This window comes from Equus asinus, chromosome 27, assembly GCF_041296235.1.
Source record: "Equus asinus isolate D_3611 breed Donkey chromosome 27, EquAss-T2T_v2, whole genome shotgun sequence".
Taxonomy (NCBI): Eukaryota; Metazoa; Chordata; class Mammalia; order Perissodactyla; family Equidae; genus Equus; species Equus asinus.
In genome coordinates this window covers 15,637,554-15,660,367 of record NC_091816.1, presented here as the reverse complement: position 1 = coordinate 15,660,367, position 22,814 = coordinate 15,637,554, and the positions used below count along the sequence as shown (strand labels likewise).

The window sequence follows — 22,814 nt, the reverse complement described above, 5'->3', positions numbered from 1 at the left end:
CTGACCTAAAAGATAACATCACTTTGCCCTTTCCTTTTGTGTAAGGTCGGATCAGGAGCATTCCTCAAAAATGGCTCCAGAAGGGGTTTCTCAGATATCTATATAGATACAGATGTAGATGCAGATGAAGATATAGACATAGATATATAGATAGATTAGCAATTTATGTTTTTCATTGAAAATGTACTACTTTCAGTAATAATGATTAATATTATAAGAAACAATGTTAATTTCCTCATCCGTAAAATTGAAGTAATGATTCGGATCCCACCCTGACGTTTAAAGTGATTAGTAAGCTCTATAGAAATGTTATTATGGTTATTACATCTAAATGAACATTGATTTTAAAATGCCATTTTAGTAGATTTTGTAAGCAACAGGTGACAAAATTCAGTCCGCACTTTTATCCCAAGGAACTCATGGTTCTTTCCAGACACGGTCTTATCAGCTTTTGCAGAACAGAAAAGCAGCGTTCGCGAAACCACAGCCTCAGACCTTAGAGCTGGAGGAAGGACCCTCCGCGGGCCTCACCAAGTCCTCAGTCTAAGAATGAGGAAGCCCAGGCTCCCAGGGCGCGGAGACCTTGCACGTCTGGGATGGAGAAAGGAGGCGGAATTCTGCACCGGGACTTGCTGCGCTCTGCGCGCGGCGCTTCCCTTTGGCGCGGGGAGGGCGCCTGCGGCGGGAGGAGGGAGGGGGAGGAGAGGGAGGTTAAGGGGAGGAGGAGAAGGAGGAGGGAGAGGGGGAGGGGGAGAGAGGAGAGGGGTGACCCGCCCTGCCCAGGTGGCCAGGCAGCCGAGCCAGGGGCGGGGGCGCACCAGGCCCGCGAGGGGCGCGGCGAGCGCGCAGTCACGTAGCTGGGAGCCGGGCCGGCTCGCTCTGCGCCACCGGAGGCCCGCGCGGAGTACTGAAGGTCAGCACGTTAAGATCTAGGTATGATACAGTGAAGCAAAGATCCTCCTTTCCTTACCTTAGTCACATCCTCCTAGAAATTGACAGAAAATGGGGATCTGGCACATTTGTACATGTTATACTTTTCGAAAACAAGTGGTCCAGAAGGAGAGGTAGCAGGGGCTCAGAGCACGAGTTTCTCTTGTTTTGCAGATAAGGAACCTGATTTGGCCAAAATCCAGGGAGCATGGATCCTCCCCGCCCCCGCCCCTCCTCCCCCTCCCCGGCCGCCTTCTTCTCCCCTCTCCCCCGCTCCTTTCTTGCTTTTACCCGCACCCCTCCGCCCGGTTCTGTGCCCGTACCTCACACAGTCCTGCCATTCCACTGTTTTTATCTGCTGGTTTAGGACTTTAAACAATGCACTGAAATCGCCAGAGTCGGGAGAGCTAACCCCACGTCTGCCGCTAAGTGAGGGCGTGTCCTGAGCGACTTGCGTTATCTCTTGGGAAGGAGGGATTGCAACAGGAGCTAATCACAGGTGTGCCACGAGGAAGCGTGCCTTGCTATCTCTGTGCAGCGCAGCCCTGCTGTACCGCTGTCCTTTGCTGGGCCTTGATAAGGTTTGAGCCCTACCCAAAGCCCAGCGTTGGTTTCTGCCCCTCATTGCTCCTGAAGCTGAGCCAGAAAACCTGCACGTTTTTGCAGTTGGCTCCCAGGGCCTCGCCTGCCTTCGTGTGTAGTGAGAGGAAATCATTGGATCTATGTGGACTTGGGGATTCTTCAAGGTCACAGCTTCCATTGGCAACAGAGATGGTTTTCAAAATTCTGACCATGGAACAGCCTTCAAAAGAAGGACTAATCAGAGCACAGTGTATAAAATAGCTAAGGCTGGCCTGCTGTGTTTGAAACGGGGATGTGGGAGGGTAGAGACTGGAACAGACTTTGCTCCATCGCCAAGTGGCCTGGCAGGAGTGAAGCCCTTAGGGTCTTCAGAGGACAGTTTGAAAATCGCTGCCCTACTTGTTACAGTTAAGGCTGTTTAGTATGCTCTCCTCAAAACCTTTTTCAATCTGGCTGCAGCCATTCCTCCCTCCACCCGCACCCCCCCGTCCAGATGCGTCAGGACATGATGTCCCTGTCACTTGTCCGCTTTTCCTGCTCCTGGGTTCTCTGCTCAAGTGCACCTCCTCTGTCATTCCTTCCTTGGTGCCTTCTCTAACATTTTGTGCACACCTCAGATGTCGCACCTGTCGCACTGTCGTTGGAGGTCAGTTTCCTACACTGACACGTGGGTCCCTTGAAAACAGGAGTGTGTCTTATTTTTGCAATGCTTAACTGATATTTTAGGAACACTTGAATGCTAGGTTCTGGGGATAGAGTTGAGAGAAGAAGCACTACCCTCATGAAGCTGACATTGTAGAGAAGGGGAGACAGATAATAAGCAAGATAAGCAAGGAAAAGATGTGGCCTATCGAGTGATCAACACTAGGGAGAAGGACAGCGCAGAGAAGGCGCTAGAGAGTATGTGTTGGGTGAGGGTGGGAGCATTCCAACTGGAGGATGGTGAGGGAAGGCCACGCAGAAGACGACATGGGCATCAGCCTGAAGATGGTGAAAGAGGGAACAGTGTGGACCTTTGTTGGGACACTGGTCCAAGCACAGAGAAGCAAGTGGCAAAGACACGTGAGGTGACAGCAAGGAAGAGGCCACTGTGGCTAAAGGAAGTTTAGCTAAAGGACTCTTTAGGAAGTGGGAGGGGAGAAGGAGGCGAGATTAGAGAGGATATGGAGTGTTAGAAGGCTGGGGGCCTGGTGGGCCACTGTAAGGACTCTAGGTATTATAAAGTGAGAGGTTCTCCCATAATCTTTTGAAGTTCCCACAATTTCAACAAAGCTGCTTCCACAAAGGACACAAGTGGCTGCCACCATGACAACTCTCGTGCCCAGTTCTCAGGCCTTGCTTGATTTCTTGGTTGCCTTTGACGCCATTGGCCACTTCCTCTTTTGTGAAACTCTTCCTTTAGCTTTTGTAATCGCACTTTCTCCTTTTTCTTCCCACTTGAGTGGCTACTCTTTCTTGGGCTTCTGTGATTTTCTTCCTCTGCTCACCCTTTGAGGGTTTTCTCCTAGCCAAGGCTTTCCCCTCAGCCTGCTCCTCTTCTTAAGACGCACATCCTCCCTGTGTGACCTCATCCAAATGGCCACCTCACACGTGAACAAGATTGGTTCCCTTGGCAAGGAAGAAGGTGAGAGGGGCGGTGTGTACCATGGCTGCGTGTTATCTGGGCCCTGCTTTCCTCTCCAGCCCCAGCACCTGCTGTTCCCCTACCTGTAATCTTCTCTGGGGTCTCTCCAAATATCTCCCACTTTTAGAAATTTTCAACGATACAGTCACACATGCTTAAGATGTAGTGTGTTACATTAACTAGAACTGAGAAACAAATCACCCCAAACTTGTTAGTGGCTTTTAAAAATTGCAATCACATGTATTGTGTCTCTGGGTTCTGGGTTGGGTTCCCTCATGAGACCGCAGTGAAGATGTTGGCCAGGGCTGCAGTCACTCACTGGGGCTGGAGGGTTCACTTTGAAGAAGGCTTGTTCACATGGCTGGTGAGTCAGTGCTGGCTCTCAGTTCCTCTTCATGTGGGCCTCTTCACAGGGCTGCTGGAGTGTCCTCATGGCCCAGCAACTGGCATCCTCCAGAGCAAGCAATCTAAGAGAGCAAGAAGGAAGCTGCAATGTTTTTTATAGTCTAGCCTTGGAGTTCACACACTGTTACCTCTGCCGTTCTCTCTAGGTCCCTCAGAACAGCCGTCCTCCAATGCGGAAGGAGACTATGCAAAGGTGTGAGTACCAGGAGGTGAGCATTATTGGGGCTATCTTGGGGATGGGCTACCCCATGTAGTTATCCACTTTCGAAGTCTAAATAACTCTGACTTGTCCCTCAAAACTCAAAAACTCAGCTCACTGACACACAGCCATGTCCTTTAGGAAGTCTGCCCTGATTGGTGAACTTCTGCTCCCATCAGCCCTCGGGCATTCCTCCATTCCCTCCTGTACTAAGCTGCACTGAAGTTCATTTACTTGCTTTCCTTTTCCCTAGTCTTTAAGCTCCTTGAGGGATGAGAGAATGTCTAATAAGACAGTTGGATATCACAGTGTCTAAGACAATGGTGCATAGCAGAGTCGTAGTACAATTTATGTAAGGAATCAATGAATGGATAAATAACATTCCCTTTCACTAACCAGAAATATTTTGTAGAGCACTTAATTTATATCATACCCCACTTCAGTTCTCTGCTGATTGTTTTTTTTTTCTTTTTCTTTTTTTTGGAGGAAGATTAACCCTAAGCTAACATCTGCCACCAATCCTCCTCTTTTTGCTGAGGAAGACTGGCCCTGAGTTAACATCCATGCCCATCTTCCTCCACTTTATATGTGGGATGCCTGCCACAGCATGGCTTGATAAGTGGTACGTAGGTCCGCACCCGGAATCTGAACCAGCGAACCCGAGGCTGCCAAAGCAGAGTGCATGAACTTAACCACTGTGCCACCAGGCTGGCCCCTGCTGATTTGTTTTTATATTTCAGCTTTCATTTTGCATTTCCCACCCTACCTCACTCCTGACACAGCTCCCCACTCCTTTGACCCAGCAATTCCATTCTAGGAATTTATTCTAAGGAAATAATTGCACACTTGGCCAAGATGTAGCTACAATGATGTTTATTGCAGTTTGTTTATGATGTTTAGCTTTGTAGAAAACCTAAATTTCCAAAAACAGTGATTTGGTTAAATAATTTATGTGATAATAAAATACTCTTGTGTAACCCCTAAAATAATAATAATACAAAAAAAGTTCATTGATATGAAAAGATGTTCACTTGATATTATTAAATGAAATAAAACAAATTATAAAACATTTTAATTCTTTGTGTGTGTATGAGGAGGAATGGCCCTGAGCTAACATCTGTGCCAGTCTCCCTCTATTTTTACATGGGGCACCACCACAGCACGGCTTGACGAGTGATGCTAGGTCCGTGCCCAGGATCTGAACCTGCAAACCCCTGGCTGCCAAAGCAGAACACACGAACTTAGCCATTATGCCACTTGGCTGGCCCCTAATTTTTAATTTTAGTTTTTAATTATAGTAAAATACATGTAATATAAAATTTGTGATCTTAACCATTTTTTAAGTGTGCAGTTCAGTAGCATTAAATATGTTTACATGGTTGTGTGACCAATCTCCAGAACTCTTCATCTTGCAAAACTAGAACTCTATACTGTTAAGCAATATCCCTGCCTCCGTTCCTTCCTCCCCTCAACCTCTGGCAACAACTGTTCTACTGTCTCTATGAATTGACTATTCTAGGTACCTCATATAAGTGGAATCATACAGTATTTGTATTTTTGTGACTACTTATTGCACTTAGCATAATATCCTCAAGGTTCATCCATGTTATAGCATGTATTAGAATTTCCTTCCTTTTTAAGGCTAAATAATATTCCATTGTATGTATATATCACATTTTGTTTATCCATCTATCCATCGATGGGCAGTTGGGTTGCTGCTACCTTTTGGCTATTGTGAATAATGCTGCTATGAAGATAGGCATACAAATATCTCTTCAAGACCCTGTGTTCAATTCTTTTAGATGTATACCCGGAAATAGAATTGTTGGGTTATACAGTAGTTCTGTTTTTAATTTTTTTTTTTTTAAAGATTGACACCTGAGCTAACATCTGTTGCCAATCTTCTTTTTCTTTTTTTTTTCCTTCTTCTTCTCCCCAAAGCACCCCCCCCCCCCCAGAACATAGTTGTATATTCTAGTTGTAGATCCTTCTGATTGTGCTGTATGGGATGCCACCTCACTATAGCTTGATGAGTGGTTCCATGTCTGCGCCCAGGATCTGAACCAGGGAAACCCCAGGTCACCGAAGCAGGAGTGCACAAACTTAACTACTTGGCCGTGGGGCTGGCCCCCTGTTTTTAATTTTTTTTTTTTTTAAGATTTTTTATTTTTTCCTTTTTCTCCCCAAAGCCCCCCGGTACATAGTTGTGTATTCTTCGTTGTGGGTTCTTCTAGTTGTGGCATGTGGGACGCTGCCTCAGCGTGGCCTGATGAGCAGTGCCATGTCCGCACCCAGGATTCGAACCAACAAAACACTGGGCCGCCTGCTGTGGAGTGCACGAACTCAACCACTCGGCCACGGGGCCAGCCCCAGCCCCTGTTTTTAATTTTTGAGGAACTGTCAAACTGTTCTCCATAGAGGCTGCACCATTTTACATTCCCGTCAACAGTGCACAAGGATTCCAATTTCTCCACATCCTTGCCAATACTTTTTCTTTTCTGGTTTTTTGATGGTAGCCGTCCTAATGAGTGTGAGGTGGCAACTCACTGTGGTTTTGATTTGCTCTTCACTAATGATTAGTGATCTTTTCAAGTGCTTGTTGGCCATTTGTAAATCTCTTTGAAGAAATGTCTATTCAAGTCCTTTGCCCATTTTTTAATTGGATCCTTTTTTTTGGTGGTTGTTGTTGAGCAGTTGTAGAAGTTCTTTATATATTCTGGATATTAACCTGTTATCAAGTAAATGATTTGTGAATATTTTATCCTGTTCTGAGGTTTTCATTCTGTTGACTGTGTATAAAACATTTTTTAAAGAGAAATGTTTATACAAACAGGCATGCACTCAGGGAAAAACTGGAAAAACACACTGGAAAGTTAGGGGTGTGGATTATGTGTGATTTTAATTTTCTTCTCTATCTTATATTTATTGTTAAGAATTTCTGGCATAAATATATCACTTTCACAGAAAAATTTTAAATAAATGACACTTTCATTCTAATAAAGCATAGGTTGTAGGTTTATCCTCTGAAGGTCTGATCAAGAAGTTCTGAAATCAGAGTATTCAGATTGTCAGTATCCTTCCAATGGGGTACTGAGTCAAGGAGTGGCAAGTTGTTTTACTTTTCTGAGTTTCATTTTCCTCTTCTTTGAAGTGCCAGATTTTTCCAGTACTAGCCCTCCTTATTCTGAAGAATTTATATACCATGTATAGAATTGATTGTTCTTAGGAAACTTCTCCCAGGACCGTCTCTGCTCTCAAAAGGCACTTGTTCCTATTTCTATCAGAGCGGTCATCCCATAACATGGAATCCAGTTCCCTGTCTAGATTGGGAGGTCCTCAAAATCAAGGGCTTACTCATCTTTGCAACCCGCAAGCACAGTGCTTGGCATACTTGTTGAATAAGCTTGCCAAATTCGAAAGGCACGTTTCTGTTACTCAACTTCTCAGGAGCATTTGACTCAAGAGAATCAAATAACCACTTCTTCCTGTTGAAACCATGTCTTATTTTTGATTTTGTGACACCACGCTATCTTGTTTTTTCTCCTACGTGTCTGTCTACTCCTTTCCAATCTCCTTTGTAAAGTGCTCTCTGTTCTCTAGCTAAGCTCTAATGTTGGAGTTTAGTGCTCAGTCCCTTCTCCTCGTTCTCCCTCCTTCCATGACCTCCTCTATTTCCAAAGCTTTAGTTCCCACCCATATACCAATCATTTCCAACATCTCTCAACACCTCTCGAGCTCCAGACTTGTACATCCAACTGCCTTCTGCTGTGTATTTTCTGTTTGTCCTTCTAGGTCCACTCTCAACTCCTGTCAACCCTCCTCTCTGCCCTGATACTTTGACCTTTGTGGGCTACATCAGAAGACTCTCTGACTTCCAGCTGGGTTTGCCCAATAGAAGCTTCCAGCAGAAGACTGAAAAGCACGAGGAGAGTGAGGTCAGTAAAGTTATTATCCCAGCTCCCTCTTCTTGGCTCATCTCAGGTTGGCTGTGTCTCTACTGAAGGCCACAGGTCCTGTCAGAAGGCCCTCTCCATCTAACTCCGACTTGAACTCTGACTCTCTCTCTCTCTCTCTCTCTCTCATCTAGTCACTGCCTCTTTCCCTTGCTCCTCAGGCCTAGGCATGAGAATGCCTCTCCACTGTCACCAGCTTCAGGGTACTGCACCATCTCTGTTCTTCCTAAACTCTGCTCATACCTTTGTAAATAGTCCTCTTATTAACCTCTGCTCACATTACGCTGGTTTCCTGCTGGGACCCTGACTCATACCTACCTATTTCACATCTCTCCTTGGAATTCTCATAGTCATCACAAACATGACATGTCCAAAACGTAACTTCTGATTTTCCTGCATACCTTTCCTTCTCCCCACTTTCTGCTGACTCTGTGAATGTAAGCATCACCAGGCCAAGTGCACGAGGCAGACGCTTGGGAGTCCCACAAGATTTCTCCATCTCCCTCATCCCACTCTCCTTCGCCTTATTTATCGCTAAGTGTAAATTCAGCTTCACAAAGCTGACTTCTTCTTAGTCTTTAGATCTCAGCTTAAGTGTTACCGTCTTCAAAAATCTTCCTCTATGCAACTGAGAAAGGGCCTTCCGTCCCTTTATTCTTTTTCCTCATACCAGTTTGTTTACTTCTTAGGAAGCAATATCACTTAGGAAGTGATTATCTATTTTACTTGAGAGTTATGTCCCTTTGGTAGAGAAGGATGACTCTGAACTATGAAGGACAATGAATATGACTCTTAAGGTCACCCAACTTGGAGGCCAATTTTTCCTGGGCTTGATCCAACACGACAGAGTTAATCTTTGAAGTTCTAGGTCTGTATCCGCATAAACCTCTTCACGGTACAGTACCCCTCCGAGCCTCATGGGAAACAAGCTACTGGCTTTATGCGTCTACTGTACTTTGGTAGAAATAAATTACATGACACCTAGGGTTTCATAAGAACTCAATTCTATTCACTGCAAGTCTAAAGATTTGTCTTTGGCTGGACCTTTGTTTCAAATACACTCCACATATAAAGGCAACTTTAAAAAGATACATTCTAGATGTTTAAAATGCCAGATTCATGATTTAATTATTTGGCTCAGCCAGTGAACTACAAGTTCAGAAAGCAAAAGAAACAAACAAAAACTTAAGTGAAAGAAAACATTTCTAAGACAAATTGCCTTCCTTGTGTTGAAAGTCCTCATATACAGGGAGTCAGACAGAAAACAGAAATAGATCTGCATGTTATCAGAACTGAACTAAAACATTTACCCTTTTCCTCCCTGTGGAACATTGCCTGAAAGAAACACCCATCATATTGGATGTATGGATTCAGGGCTGAGGAATCATCATGGTGTTTAGTGTCTCACATGTATTGATTTTATCTCCTTGAAGCCTTGGGATTGAACCAAGCAAAGGGAATCAATACTTTGTATGCATTCCTCTGGATGTTCAGGGAAATATACAGAGATGGGAAAAGGATAAAATGAGAGAATAACTAGTCCGTTCCGTGAACATTTATCGAGTGTTATGGGTAAGGCACTGCTCTAGGGTCTGACTATCCAAAGATAAATAAGATGGAGTCCATTCTATCCAAGAAATTGTCATCTGGATCTGAAACTTCCTTCAAAATATAAAGCACTATAGAAATGCCAGTTTTCTATAATATTGGTTTATTGCATATGCGGTGAAGGAAAACTAACAGCCATATATGCAGAGAACAAGTATGATGCGTTGAACTGTGTCTCCTAAATTCATATGTTGAGGTCCTAACCCCAGTACCTCAGAATGTGACTGTATTTGGAAATAGGATCTTTACAGAGGTAATGAAGTTACAATGCAGTCATTAGGGTCGGCCCCTAATCCAATAGGACTGTCCTTCTGTCCTTATAAGAAGAGGAAATTTGAGATAGACATCCGTTAAGGGAAGACCATGTGGATGTGAAGATGGCCATCTTCAGGCCCAGGGGAGAGACCTGGAATAGATCAACCCTCCCAGCATCTTGATTTCCGACTTCCGGCCTCTAGAACTGTGAAACAGTAGATTTCTGTTGTTTAAGACACCCAGTTTGTGGTAGTTTGTCCAAGCAAAGTAATACAACAAACCAGGGTAAAAAGAATCCCGTAGCAAATTGGGGCACCAAGTTTAGGGAAAGATGTGAATGTGGTTTGACTCTCATTCGTCCTCAATGACCCTCTTCTGATACTCTTCCGAAGACGCTGGACATCATTTCCTTCCTGGACCAGTTCTTAAAAAACAACAAAGAACGGCGCTGGCCCCACGGCCAAGTGGTTAAGTTCGCGTGCTCCACTGCAGGCGGCCCAGTGTTTCGTTGGTCCGAATCCTGGGTGCGGACATGGCACCGCTCATCAAACCACGCTGAGGCAGCGTCCCACATGCCACAACTAGAAGGACCCACAACGAAGAATATACAACTGTGTACCGGGAGGCTTTGGGGAGAAAAAGGAAAAATAAATTTAAAAATCTTTGAAAAAACAACAACAACAAAGAACAAAGAGTGAAGGATGGCACTAGAGCCTATTTTTCTGGAAGCCTCTCTGTGAGCTCCTAGCAATTTCAGAAGCGTTTCCTTTACTCCTTGGTTCTAAATTCCTAAGCAGCCCGTTCACTGTTAGAGCAGGAGCCCTTCTCTGTGGAAATGTGCTGATTTGGGTACCATAAGCTACTTGAGGCCTGTCTCTCCATGTGACTAGGCTAGAGGTAATCAGAACATCAGGGAGATGGCTCATACAGCTGATTGCTTCTCTTTCTCAGGAGAACCCTGACAAATACGGTATGGATGGGGCACAGTGGGGATGGACAGGTGATTAACACTGAGTTTCAGGTACCTTGACTCTGGTTTGGTGCCTGCTTTCCAGACTATAAACCAGAGCAGTTGTTCTGTTCACTGCCACGTTATTCATAACATTTTGGGGGAGTAAGTTCTTTTCCTTACACATTCAACTTTTCAAGTGACAGTTTTAAAGTGCCATGAGCCAAGAGCAAAGTTCAGTCTATCAAAATACCTTTGAATGTACTGTTCTTTCCACTGTGCTGCTCTGTTCCTCTTATATAGGAAATATCCTCATCCAACCTAGGAAGTTTACTGCTGAAGCCATGTATCTGTTGTCCCCCCAGTGTGAATGTCATGTGTTTATCAAGTCCACTTGATTCCTCCCACGCACTCGAATTCTATATTCTGGGAATTAAGCTGAGGACAGTTTCCTCTTCCTTAAACCCCCAGAGTGTGCGTGCTGGCTTCAGTAAACAATTTAAATGCAAACTGGTCTTCTCAGGGAAGCTGTGTGAATGCTTCATGCTTTGGCTATACAGAGCCAAAGAAAAATACCCAAAATGTGAAATCTCAGCTTTTTCCTATCTGACATTATGAATGCTTACTACCTTCCATGGAGGCCCTGGGTGGAAGGTTACAAAACAGGATAAATTTTCATCTACAAAGAAATCAGCTGCTATTACATAATAGAAATTATACATTGGTTAGGATTTCAGCTCCTTTTATTTCTCTTTGTGAGCTTAATTATACCAAAAAAACTGAATGGAAAACTTAAAGGAAAGTATTTGAGAAATTAAGATTTGGGCTACAAAGACAACTTTCAGTGTATTCACTTAATATTGATTTTAAGCAACAATGTGGTTTTGATCAGATCTTTCTTTTTTTTGAGGAGGAGGATTAGCCCTGAGCTAACTGCTGCCAGTCCTCCTCTTTTTTTTTGCTGAGGAAGACTGGCCCTGAGCTAACATCCATGACCATCTTCCTCTACTTTATATATGGGACGCCTACCACAGCATGGCTTTTGCCAAGCGGTGTCATGTCTGCACCCGGGATCCGAACCGGCAAACCTGGGACCACCGAGAAGTGGAACGTGCAAACCTAACGGCTGTGCCACTGAGCCAGCCCCTGACAAGATCTTTCTGATTGCAGTCTTCGCTCCTTCTCCCATGCCCACCACTGGCTACTAGTTCAGCAAGGAGTGACAGAGCCACTGTTTAATGGGGTTCTCAAAGGATAAAGAAACACTCAAAGCAAGGGATCAAGCAGACCCAGCAAGACAGAAAGCAAGCCCCATTTCAAGAAACCAAAGATCTGGAGGTAAGGATTGAAGCTGATATAATGCTAAGAATCTGTGAAGAATAGAAATAAAGTGACCAGCAAGAATGCACCCTGGTCTTCCTAGCTTCACTTTGCAGTGTGTGAATTTACTCCAAGTATAAGGCTTTCGGAGAATGGCAAAGGAAACCTGGACAGCTCTTCTGCAGCTTTCCTGATCTTCTCTATGATTTCCTGTTAGCTTTCCCACCCTTGGCTGCCACCCACCCCCATACTATTCCAGGCAGTAGGCAGCCAAGGCTGGTTACTCACACATTACTTAGAGCATGCTGGTGGTGTAAAACTGAGTCAGGCAGCTGTGAAAACCTACTGCTCCGTGTGACTCTGACTTGCCTTTTCCTTATTAAAATGTGTTGTTCCCCCTCAAGTGTACCCCACGGCCCCAGGTGAAGGCTTGCTATGATTCATGCGATTTTCAAATGTGAAAAATGTCCCTGTGATAGAAATGCAGGACCAACTTGTTAAAGTTTATATGGGGGTCTATTTTCAGGAGACAAAATGTAGCCAAGACACCATGTGAGAGTTCAGAAAGGAAGATGGCACAACAATGATGAAGATGTGGTAGTCAGGCCAAAAAGATGTGGAAGCTGGGAAATGTAAGATGAAGCCCTTCGTGTATCTAATGCTTAAGATGCTTGAAAGAAGATCCTGGAGAGTTGCTAAATGTGACATATACATTTGGCTTTAAACATTTTAGAGCCAACGCAAAAGGGAACCATATAATAAGTTACATGATTGGGGAAGGGGTGCTTCCAGAGGGGCCGTTGCTCTCGGAATAGAGATTAGAGAAAAACCCATCCTCCCACCACCCTTATCGCCCCCCACCCCCCGACTGCCTCTGAGAACACACAAAGAAGACTGTGTAGTGGAGGGACCATATTTTCTAATGTCCTGACCGTAACAGCATCAGCAGTCAGCAAGGGCTGGGACCACAGGGATATACTAATAATCAATGGTATCTGCCCTCAGAATTTTTATGATTTAATAAGAAGGGGGAATAGCATATGATTTAGTGGGTAGAGGGAATTAAATGGATGGCCTTGGATGAGCATTTCTAGAGCAGGGGGATTTTTTTAGATTTAAAGTTTGAATATTTACCATCTATATAAAGTGAAGTGTTCTGCATCGTGACCTGCGACCTCTCCAGTAGGTTCCTTCTGAAAAACATCAAGTGGCTAAAAGAGAAATGACCTGAGAAAGAGAGAAAATGTATCTTTGCTGGGATTACAATAATTCATACTTTCGGGAAAAGCATGAAACCCATGAGACAGAATTGTGCCTCTTCAGTGAAGCATGTAGGAAGGAGCATGAACTCAAAGGAAACAGATCACAGGGGGAGAAGTGAAAGGCTGAACTCGAGGCGAGGAAGACCATTCCCAGCACTGAGGAGAGCAGCTCATCAGAGGAAAACACCGGAAACTTGCCTGGGCGATGCAGCCCCCACTGCAGAGGACACATTCCTTCCACATGAACAACAGCAACATCGTGCTAGGGTAAAGGGGAGGAGAAAACAAGGCCAGAATTCATTCCAGAGGAACTTTCTCCAGTGAGTGGCGTATTTCCTCCACGGCAAGGTGATTTTCTCAGTGGGTCCTCCAAGCCGTTCTTTCAAGTTATGTATGATTTCTTTGTGTTTTATTTTTACTTGTGGGGTTTTTTTGCCCTAGCTACCTGTTTTAGGTGAATACTGATATAGATGAAAAATGTTAGTGTGCTGTAGAGGTGGGTCTGAAATACTCCAAAGCAGAAGCGACAGCCAGTTTCTGGATGTCGCTGTAAATTGGGTATTGCAGCCAGGGTAATGGAAGTGTCAGATTACAGATAACCTCAGTTCCATCCTTGCCCCCTTCTCCCACTAGCCTCTAGGCAGAACAAGCAGCAGCTAGTAACATCAGCTCTCCCACGTTGGCCCTCACGGGGCAGAGTGGCTTCCTCTCTCCTCCCTAGCTGCTCTTAGGTCATTTCCCCCAGTGCCTTGCTATTCCTCTTGGAAGACTAGTGAGGTACCATCCTCCCTGGAAAGGGTAAGGTAGCAGTCCTTTCAGATACAAAGAACCGTGCCTTCTCCTCTCTTCTCTTCCCAGCTTTCCAGAGGTATTCCAGTTCTACCTTAGCCAGATTCTCACTGGAAACTTCAACCATCCCCATTTCTCCCCATGAATTACCAAATACTCGCATTGGGTGCACAAACTTGACATCTCCCAATTTGGGGTCATCTCACTACTGGCTCACTTCATCACTCTTGCTCACATCAGTCTGGTTTTTATGGTTACCACAGGGCTTAAAATTGTTCGAAATTATCTTGTACCTTAATTAAAAGTTGATTATCTATTCTTCACCCTCTAGAATATAAGGGCCAGGAGGGCAAGGACTTTGCTTGTCTTGTTAACTACTGTGTTTTCAGTGCTTAGAATGGTGTTAGGCATATAATAGGTACACAATTTTTTTTTAATAGTTGAAATTAGAGGGTAGAGTCGATTGTCAATCAGAGAACTTGGGAAAATAGGACATTCTATTGAGTGCTTCCAGAGAGGAACTTAGAGTATCCAGAGGTCATCAGGGGGCTGGAGAGCTGAGGAAAGTGGAACATTAAGGTGTGGAAAGGAGCCTAGAGCAGAGGTTCTCAAAGTGTGGTCTAGGGGGAGGTGGGGGGTTGTCCCCGAGACCCTTTCAGGGGGTCTGTAAGGTTAAAACTATTTTCATAATAGTATTAAGATATTGACTTTTTCACTGTGTTGACATTTCCACTGATGGTGCAAAAGCAATGGAGGGTAAAACTGCTGTCTCCTTGGCATGTACAAAGGCAGTGCCACCGAATTGTCACCACACACTCCCAGTAAAACAGATTCCAGTTTCATTTAAGAATGTCCTTGATAAATCAGTAAAACTTATTAGTAAATTTTATTAAATCTCGACCTTTGAGTACATGTCACTGTGTGGTGAAATGGGAAATACACAGAAAGCATTTCTACTGAATAGTAAAATTGGTTTTCATGAGGAAAAGCACTTGGCAATTGAATTGTGAGCTGAACTATCCTTTTTTTTTTCCATGGAGCACATTTTTATTTTAAAGAATGAAAGACAAACTATAGTTGTTTAGACTTGGATATTTGACAGATATTTTCTCGAAAAGAATAAAGTGAGCTTGTTACCTCAAGTAGAACAAAACAACTGACAGTGGCCATTGCCAATGACAACATTTTAACTTTCAAGAGAAAATGAGGATGGCAAACTTGTGTCCATCACAGTAAGCTTGACAGCTTCCTTATAGAGACTCCTCTGATGAGATTGGTGTGACATATTAATAATGTGATTTTTTGGTGTTGTGTAGTAGAATATGTCAACATTTGGAACATCTATATAACTCAGTGAACCAAAATTTTCCAAATGTTACAAAATCATGCCTGGGTAAATGATCCATTCAAAGTACAAAATAGATCCATAGATTTCATATAAGAGAGTTTAAAAAGTTCATTGGTAAGGTTGCAGATTACACTTTGAAATTACCTTTTAAGAAGCTAGTACTTAATTGAGTTTGGGTGTGGTATCAAAGAATATGCGAAATGATCTTAAGCAACTGTTAAAATACTCCTCCCCCACACAGAGGCTGATTTTTCTTCATAAACTTCAAGCAAAACAAGATATTACAACAGACTGAAGGTAGAAGCAGAGTAGATATGAAAATCCAGCCCTTTTCCATTGACCTCGACATTAAAAAGATTTGTAGAACGTTAAATGACATCGCTCTCCTCACGCAACTATTTTTGTTTTGGAAAATACTTATTTGTCATAATTTATGTTAACATGTAGTGCATCATTATTGTGACTTTTAAATAAATCAATATTTAAAAATTTTTTCACTGTTAATTTCTAAGACGATAAACATTGATAACCCATATTTAAAAAAAAAAGCTATGCGGACTCTTCAATTTTTAAGAGTGTGAGTGGGTTCTGAGACCAAATGTTTGGAGAACCTCTGACCTAGATTAGGCTTAAGAGAACTCAGCAGTGGCTCCCAAGAAAATGAAGCATTTTCTTTCCACTTTTTTCTTTCTTTGAGGCCAGGTCCACACCAATGAAGTGAATTAGAAAAACTCAAGGAAGAGCATCAACCTTTCCAGACGCTCCTTTGTGCTATTGTATTGGACCTCTACTCTCACTTTTTCCTCAGAACCACCCTGTGAGATAGTAGTTATTCAACCCCATTTTGCCAGAAGAAGAAAGAGGCTCAGAAGAGTCAGGTATCTAGCCCAAGATCACACAGCCAATAAGTGGGTGGCATAACCACAGATCTGCCCAGCACTTCCCATCCAACCAAAATACATCTCATAGTTATTGGAAATGTTCGGGTCCAAAATACTTTCACCTAAAATATCAGTTTAACCGAGGTAAACTGTGGCTTTGATGTATTTGAATAATCCCAATGACTGCCTTGGCATGCACTTCCCTGGGCTGGCAAAAACAATGGCGTCACAGAATCGTCACCAAATTTCCTGCAAAACTCTATACACTAGCTGGGCCTCTCTTTAAACTTCTTGGAATAATTCTTCTTCCTAAGGAAAAAGGGTGTGGGTGTGTGTGTGTTTTCCCTTCTGTTTTTGTTCTGGCATTCTTTTGTGAGCATGGAACTGATTACTAAATAGGGTCAAACAGCTTGAGTTGGGCTTCCTGTGGCCATGTGAACAGCGCCGATTTCCAGGCTTTCGTTTGATATGTTATCTGTGGCGGCGGTGCCCGCCGCTGAAGTTTCAGATGGCTTCCTTCAATTTCCTGCGCTGTTAGACTGGTGGATGTGTGCACATGTGCACGTGGAGAGAAAAAGGAGGATGTTTCTAGGTGGATTTCCTTGGGTTTTTTGCAGCTTTTCAGTCAGACATTAAGAGGGCCACATGTTTTTGTGGAAAGAGCACTGGTTAGCACCAATGTGGGTTTAGTGCTCTGTCTGCCACTAATTATCTACATAGTTTGCAGCAAATCATTTGGTTCTCAGGCCCAGTTCTGCTTCCCTATAAGGCTCCTTCCAGCTCTGAAATTTTGTAACTCTGAGTTCTCCTCAATGTCTCATTTCCAGACTCACAACATTTCGTTGTTCTGAAACATTTGCTGTTCTTTCTGATTTTACTTTCCATGTGTTCTTCGTCCTCTTCCATTTCCCTTTTTATCCCTCATTATAGCCTCTTATATTTAAGTTCTAGAAATGGTCCTCTTTGACCAGCTCATCCTATTCAGCTCCTGTTATCTCTAAATAATATTACGAATGGTCGACTTTTTCTTAGAAAGAAGATCCAGAATATGTTCACTTCCTGTTCTGATAGGGGGGCGTCTAGAGTCGGGAGACTGGATTCTGTCAGGATCCTCCCTCAGTCCATAATAGAGCCCCAAGATGCTGGGCTGGCGGCCACTTCTCCAGCTGCTCTGCTTTTATTAAATTCAGTTAGATTTAAGGTCGCGGGATAATGGCATATTTAATTCAGCTGCTTTGATGTACCAGTATGAACATTTAAAATGGAAGCAGAACGTCAAACTTCTGTGTTCCACAACCTTCTGTTGTCCCACACGCTGCCGGCTTCCCAGATCCTCCACCAATGGGTTTAGCGCCACCTAGTGATGTGACTGGCTGATGCTTTGCTGCCCGCCTACTTCGATGCTTGACCAAGAAGACCTGTTGACTGTGAAATTCACGCAAACAAGGATTTAAACAAAATACTGGGAACATTTGCAGAGATTTTACATAGTATATCAGAAGTTCAAATTTATTAACCATGCAAATGTGTGTAAGTTACAGCATCCCTGAGACCATGCAAAGTGAAGATTTATGGATGTGTTCACTTTAGAAAGGAGTCACGTTCAGTTTTTAACTTTTCAGCGCGTTCTTAGTGTGGGATCCAAATGTTGTATGCTGGTAATTTATGCTCTTGTGGAAAACATGAGCAAGTTGCGTAATTTTTCTCCGCCTCAGTTTCTCTTTTTCTCATCTGTAGAAGACAATTTGTAAGAACTCTTCCAGCCCTTTAAAAACTTTCAACTAACCACAAACACTGCAAGGCTGTGATTTACTCTAGTGATTGTCCGTCTTAGGATTCACGAGTCTCTCCATCCTCCAAGAGTTTAATGTTAACCAGAGGTGCAGAAATAATGTCAAAAGTTGTCATTTATTAGATACTGCTACATCTCACGTATTGTTTTAGGAATGGTACACACCTTCCCTTTTTTATTTAATCTTTAAAAAATTCTGGCTGAGGAAACTCTGCAAGAGAAATACTATTAGGCTCATTTTCCAGATAAGGGATCGAAGGCTACCACACCCTACTCTCCCTGTTTGCAAACTAGTAAGAAAGATAAGAGAGAAGCAAGTGAAAACTATGCTCTTGTCATTATAACTCATCATAGCGCATTTACAGCTTAGAGCGCAGTGCAATTTGCTGTATTCCAACAATGCCAAATGTAAAGGATTCAAGCCACGTTAGGAGAGATATTTCTGTATCTTTCACAGACTCCTAAAGCTGCTGTCATAAGGCAACTGTTAGAGAAGTAGTTAAAAAAATATATGTTTTCCAAGGATTCAGGGATAAACTCACATTTTTAAAGCTCTAGCATGTTGCCCGGACCTCAGGCAGATGACAGAGTTCCATCAGTACCATTACAGGAACACCTCTGGGGTACCCAGGGCATGGCACCATAACAGAATTCTATTTGTTTTTGTTGATTGGTTTGTTTGGGCCTTCCTTTTATCTTTTTTTTTTTGAGGAAGATTAGCCCTAAGTTAACATCTGCTGCGAATCCTCCTCTTTGTGCTGAGGAAGACTGAGGAAGTAACATCCATGCCCATCTTCCTCTACTTTTTTATATGTGAGACGCCTACCACAGCATGGTGTGCCAAGCCGTGCCATGTCCACACCTGGGATCCGAACCAGCCAACCCCAGGCTGCTGAAGCAGAACGTGAGAACTCAACCGCTGTGCCACCAGGCCGGCCCCTGGGTCTTCCCTTTTAAAAGCTGGGCAGCCTTTCCCAAAGTGTGTTCTGTAGAATACATTTTATGTGGAAAACAAAGCTTCCAGATCTAATGGGATGGGAACCACCGGGTTGAGTAAAATTAAATGGGTTTCTTGGCTCCAGTGTAGGACTTCTTGAAACAATTTGAATGTCAATGTGTACTTTTTATTTAATTTATAAATTAACCATATTTTAAGATTTACATCAAATAACTTCCCAGTAGCTGGGGATAAAGCAGAAAGTCTAACTCTGCTCCCTATCACAGGGCTAGGAGCCCTGTGAGCGAACCACTGTTGATTTTCGTGTGTGTCAATGTCCAAAAACATCCTAGTAGCATCACCTTACTTGTGTGGGATAGCGCATTAATTCTGAGGATTGTTGAAAAAATTCTCTCTGGCTATCATCTGGCAACCCTGGTCTACACTTTGGCAGAGCAACCCCGAGTCCAGTAGCTGCCGCCCCCTGGAGGTGGGGTTGCGCTCTCCAGGTTGCATGCGCCTCCCTGCAGCCTGTCCTTAGGTTCCCCACTTCAATCCTGTAGGCATTGGGGTTTGTTACCAATGGTTTGGATGAATGATCAACCCACGCTAAGCTGATGTCCAAATGGACTTTCCTATATTACAGAAATTAGTTATGAAATTTTAGGGCATAAATTGTATGTTTAAGAAGTCCGTTAAGAATTCTTCTAGGCTGCTAAATACTTTTTGGGACATCCTACATGCTGACTCATTGACTCTTACCGTTGTAGTAATAACATCTTTACTATGTGCTTGGCACTTTACATATACTAATTTGACTAATTGTCCCAGCAACCCTATAAAGGTAGGTGCATGTAACATCTATGATTTATAGAAGAGGAATTGAGCCAAAGATTGGATTGGTTAAGAACCTTTTATGCCTAGACCACAACTTGCAGGATCTCTTAACCCCCACTGCTGTCTCCCCTCATTGGCCTTTGGTACTCTCCAGGACCTCAGCTTCTCAGAACTTCAGCTGATGCTGACACAGCCTTGCTGCTCATTCACTGACCCTCCCTCCCCCAGCTCCCACCTCCCACTCCCACCCTCAGCTCACTGGCCTGAGCATGACACACTTTGAACAAGCTTCAGCTCAAACTCTATAAGAAGTTTCTATATTAAGATACAAAGTGAAAGAAACAAAAAGCAAACTTTTCTCTACCCTCTGACTTCAGTTATGGGAGAAGTGCATGGAAAGAGGACTGGAAGGAGAGATGGTGATGAGATTGTGTTAGAGTTGTAGGGTAATGGATGATTTTTTTCTTTTTTATTGATTTTCTGAAATATGGCTATATGAGTTATTATATGGCAGAGATTCACCTTTTTTATGAATTTAAAAATTTCTTTCTAAAAACTGAAAGACATCAACTCAGATGGTGACCATACAATATCATGAAATATGAAGTAATCTTTACAATAGTTACAATTTGTCAATTGATCAATAGTTGCTATTTACCTTACATATATAATCTTGAATCCCATAAAAACTCACTAAAGTAGCTCTCACGTGCTCTTTTTGAAGTTGAAGAAACCAAGGCATAGACAAAGCCAATGATTTTTCCAAGACCACATAGCTGGAAGTGGGATTTACAATCGCCAGGTTCACGTGACTTCAAAGTGCCCTCTCAGGTAAGCACATGCCCACAGTGCCTGGATTTCTATGGGTTGTTTTCACACAGATCTTCTCAGTCGCTGATCATCATTCAATCATGATCATTAATCTGGTAGAAACAGTTATTATGATCCCCATTTTCCTGTCACCCACAAATTTTGTTACTGTATCAAGATGCTATGAAGAGTGGCAGAAACGTTACAAGAATCTACAGCCTCTGACAGTGCTCCTGGGTCCAGCTTCTAACATTAATTCATTAGCAGGTGTGCTGACCTGTCCGAGATGGCCCCCAATCAACCCTGCCTCCTGGATTCATGCTCTTGTGTAGTTTTCTTCCATATCTTACCAAGGTGGTTCTGTTCAACCTACAGACAGGTCCACATGGTGAGGAACTGGGGCCACCAGCCAACAACCATGTCGTTGAGTCATCTTAGACGTAGTTCCTCCATCCTCATCAAGCCATCCAAGTGACACAGTGCCAGCTGATATCTTGACTACAGCCCCATGAGAGACACTGAGTCATACCCATCCACCCACTTCTGAATTCCTGACCCACAGAAACTGAGATGAGAAATTGCTTTCAACCAGTAAGTTTCGGAGTAATTTGTTACATAGCAATGAATAACATAGACATTTCAGATAATGTCTTTAGTTCACAGGACTTCAGACAGAGAGGAACTCTACTTGGAGATCTGCACTTAAAGACTACACCTAAGGAGATTCGCCTGCATTGGGACCTGATTTAAAGGATGACGTCCTGGACTCCAGAGCTGATGCTGTATAGGCTTGAGACTTCTGGGAGGTATTGAGAAGGATGACAGTATTTTGCAAGTGGGAGGAATATGACGGTTAAAGTATGTCCACAAAGTATTTAACATTATTTTCAAAAAGTGGAGTGTAATTCCCCTCCCCTTGAGAGTGGGCTGGACTTAGTGACTCACTTCTAATGGATAGAATCGAGGAGAAGTGACAGTGTGTGACTTCAGAGGCCAGGTCATAAAAGTCACTGTGTCTTTCTGCTTGCTCTTCCTTGTGGATGCTGAACTCTGGGGGGACGTTGTGAGCAGTCTTATGGAGAGGCCCACATGAAACCCAGGCCTTCTGCCAACAACCATTTGAGTGAATCCTTTGGCAAGTGGATCCTCCAGCCCCAGTCAAGCCTTCGGATGACTCCAGGCCCAGTCAGCATCTTAACTGCAACCTCATGAGAGAACCAGAAACCCAGTTCAGAACTATCCACCCAAGTCACTGCCAGATTCCTAATCCTCAGAAACTGAGTGAGAAAATAAATGTTCGTTGTCTTAAGTTACTAAATTTCAGGGTAATCTGTTTGGTAGAGACAGATAATTAACACATCGGTGGTGAAAAATTACCTGATAATATTTTTATGTTTGGATTAGAAAGAAAGTTTTAGATAAATCCAAGAAAATTCTTTTCATACTACAGTCATGGAAACTTCGAGTCATTTGCCATGATTCTTGCTCCTGTCCTTTCAGTATGAGCCCAAAAGTTCCTGTTGTCTTTATTATTTAATTTTTCCCCTACATTTTCTCTGTTTGGTAGCTGTCAAGGAGCTACACACATACAGAGAGAGAGAGAGCACAGAAACATTGGAGAGATAGAAACAATATTACACAAAGGTAGCCACACTGGTATGTATATACCATATTAACATTATATATTTATTGATATATATCTGTATATACCTATATTTTTATATATACATATGTATCTATATATCTGTGTGCATGTATATATACACAAATATATATACAATTGAGTGATCAAGTACAAAAAAATAAATCTCTAAGAATGTACACACGATACAAAAGAGTCTTTAATTTTGGGTTCAGGTTGAATATTCCATCCACAAAGTTCCATGAGGCCATCTGGGTTTGGAACTGGCTCCTCTACCCTATTCGATTCCGTTGTCCTCAGCTCCTCCAGGGGGCGGGGCCCGGAGGAGGGGCCTGAGGAGCATGAGGGATGAGTAGGAGTCTGGCCTTCAGCAAGGACTGTTTCTCTCCTGACTGATGGGAAACTTCTCCTCTTGGGCCCCTCCTCTCTTTCTACCACTCCCTGGCCCTTCCAACCCTTCCTTTCTATTTCTCTCTTTTCTGGCCTCCAGTTCAGGGTTTCAGTCATTTTGATTCTCTGTGTGTGAGTGTACGGCGTGTGTGTGTGTGTGTGTGTGTGTGTGTGTGTGTGTGTGTGGAGGGGGTCGTTGGGCAGTGTTGAGCGCTGCAGGAGGAGGCGGTATGAAAAGAGGCCCCTTCTTGGTTTGGCCTTAGGGTGGAGTAGCTCCAACAATTAGACTTTTCTTCCTGCC

At 43.3% G+C, this 22,814-nt stretch overlaps 1 long non-coding RNA gene across 2 annotated transcripts; it reads left to right on the top strand.

Annotated features, from left to right (window-relative positions):
• The first annotated feature begins 810 nt into the window (after positions 1-810).
• Positions 811-20,502, top strand: LOC106847858 (uncharacterized). 2 transcript variants are annotated; one of them, XR_011498799.1, is made up of 4 exons: positions 811-933; positions 3,688-3,750; positions 7,533-7,675; positions 20,396-20,502. It is a non-coding gene; the product is annotated as an uncharacterized lncRNA (long non-coding RNA). The 2 variants fall into 2 exon arrangements; XR_011498798.1 differs by lacking the exon at positions 20,396-20,502 and adding an exon at positions 15,466-15,708.
• Positions 20,503-22,814: the final 2,312 nt, after the last annotated feature.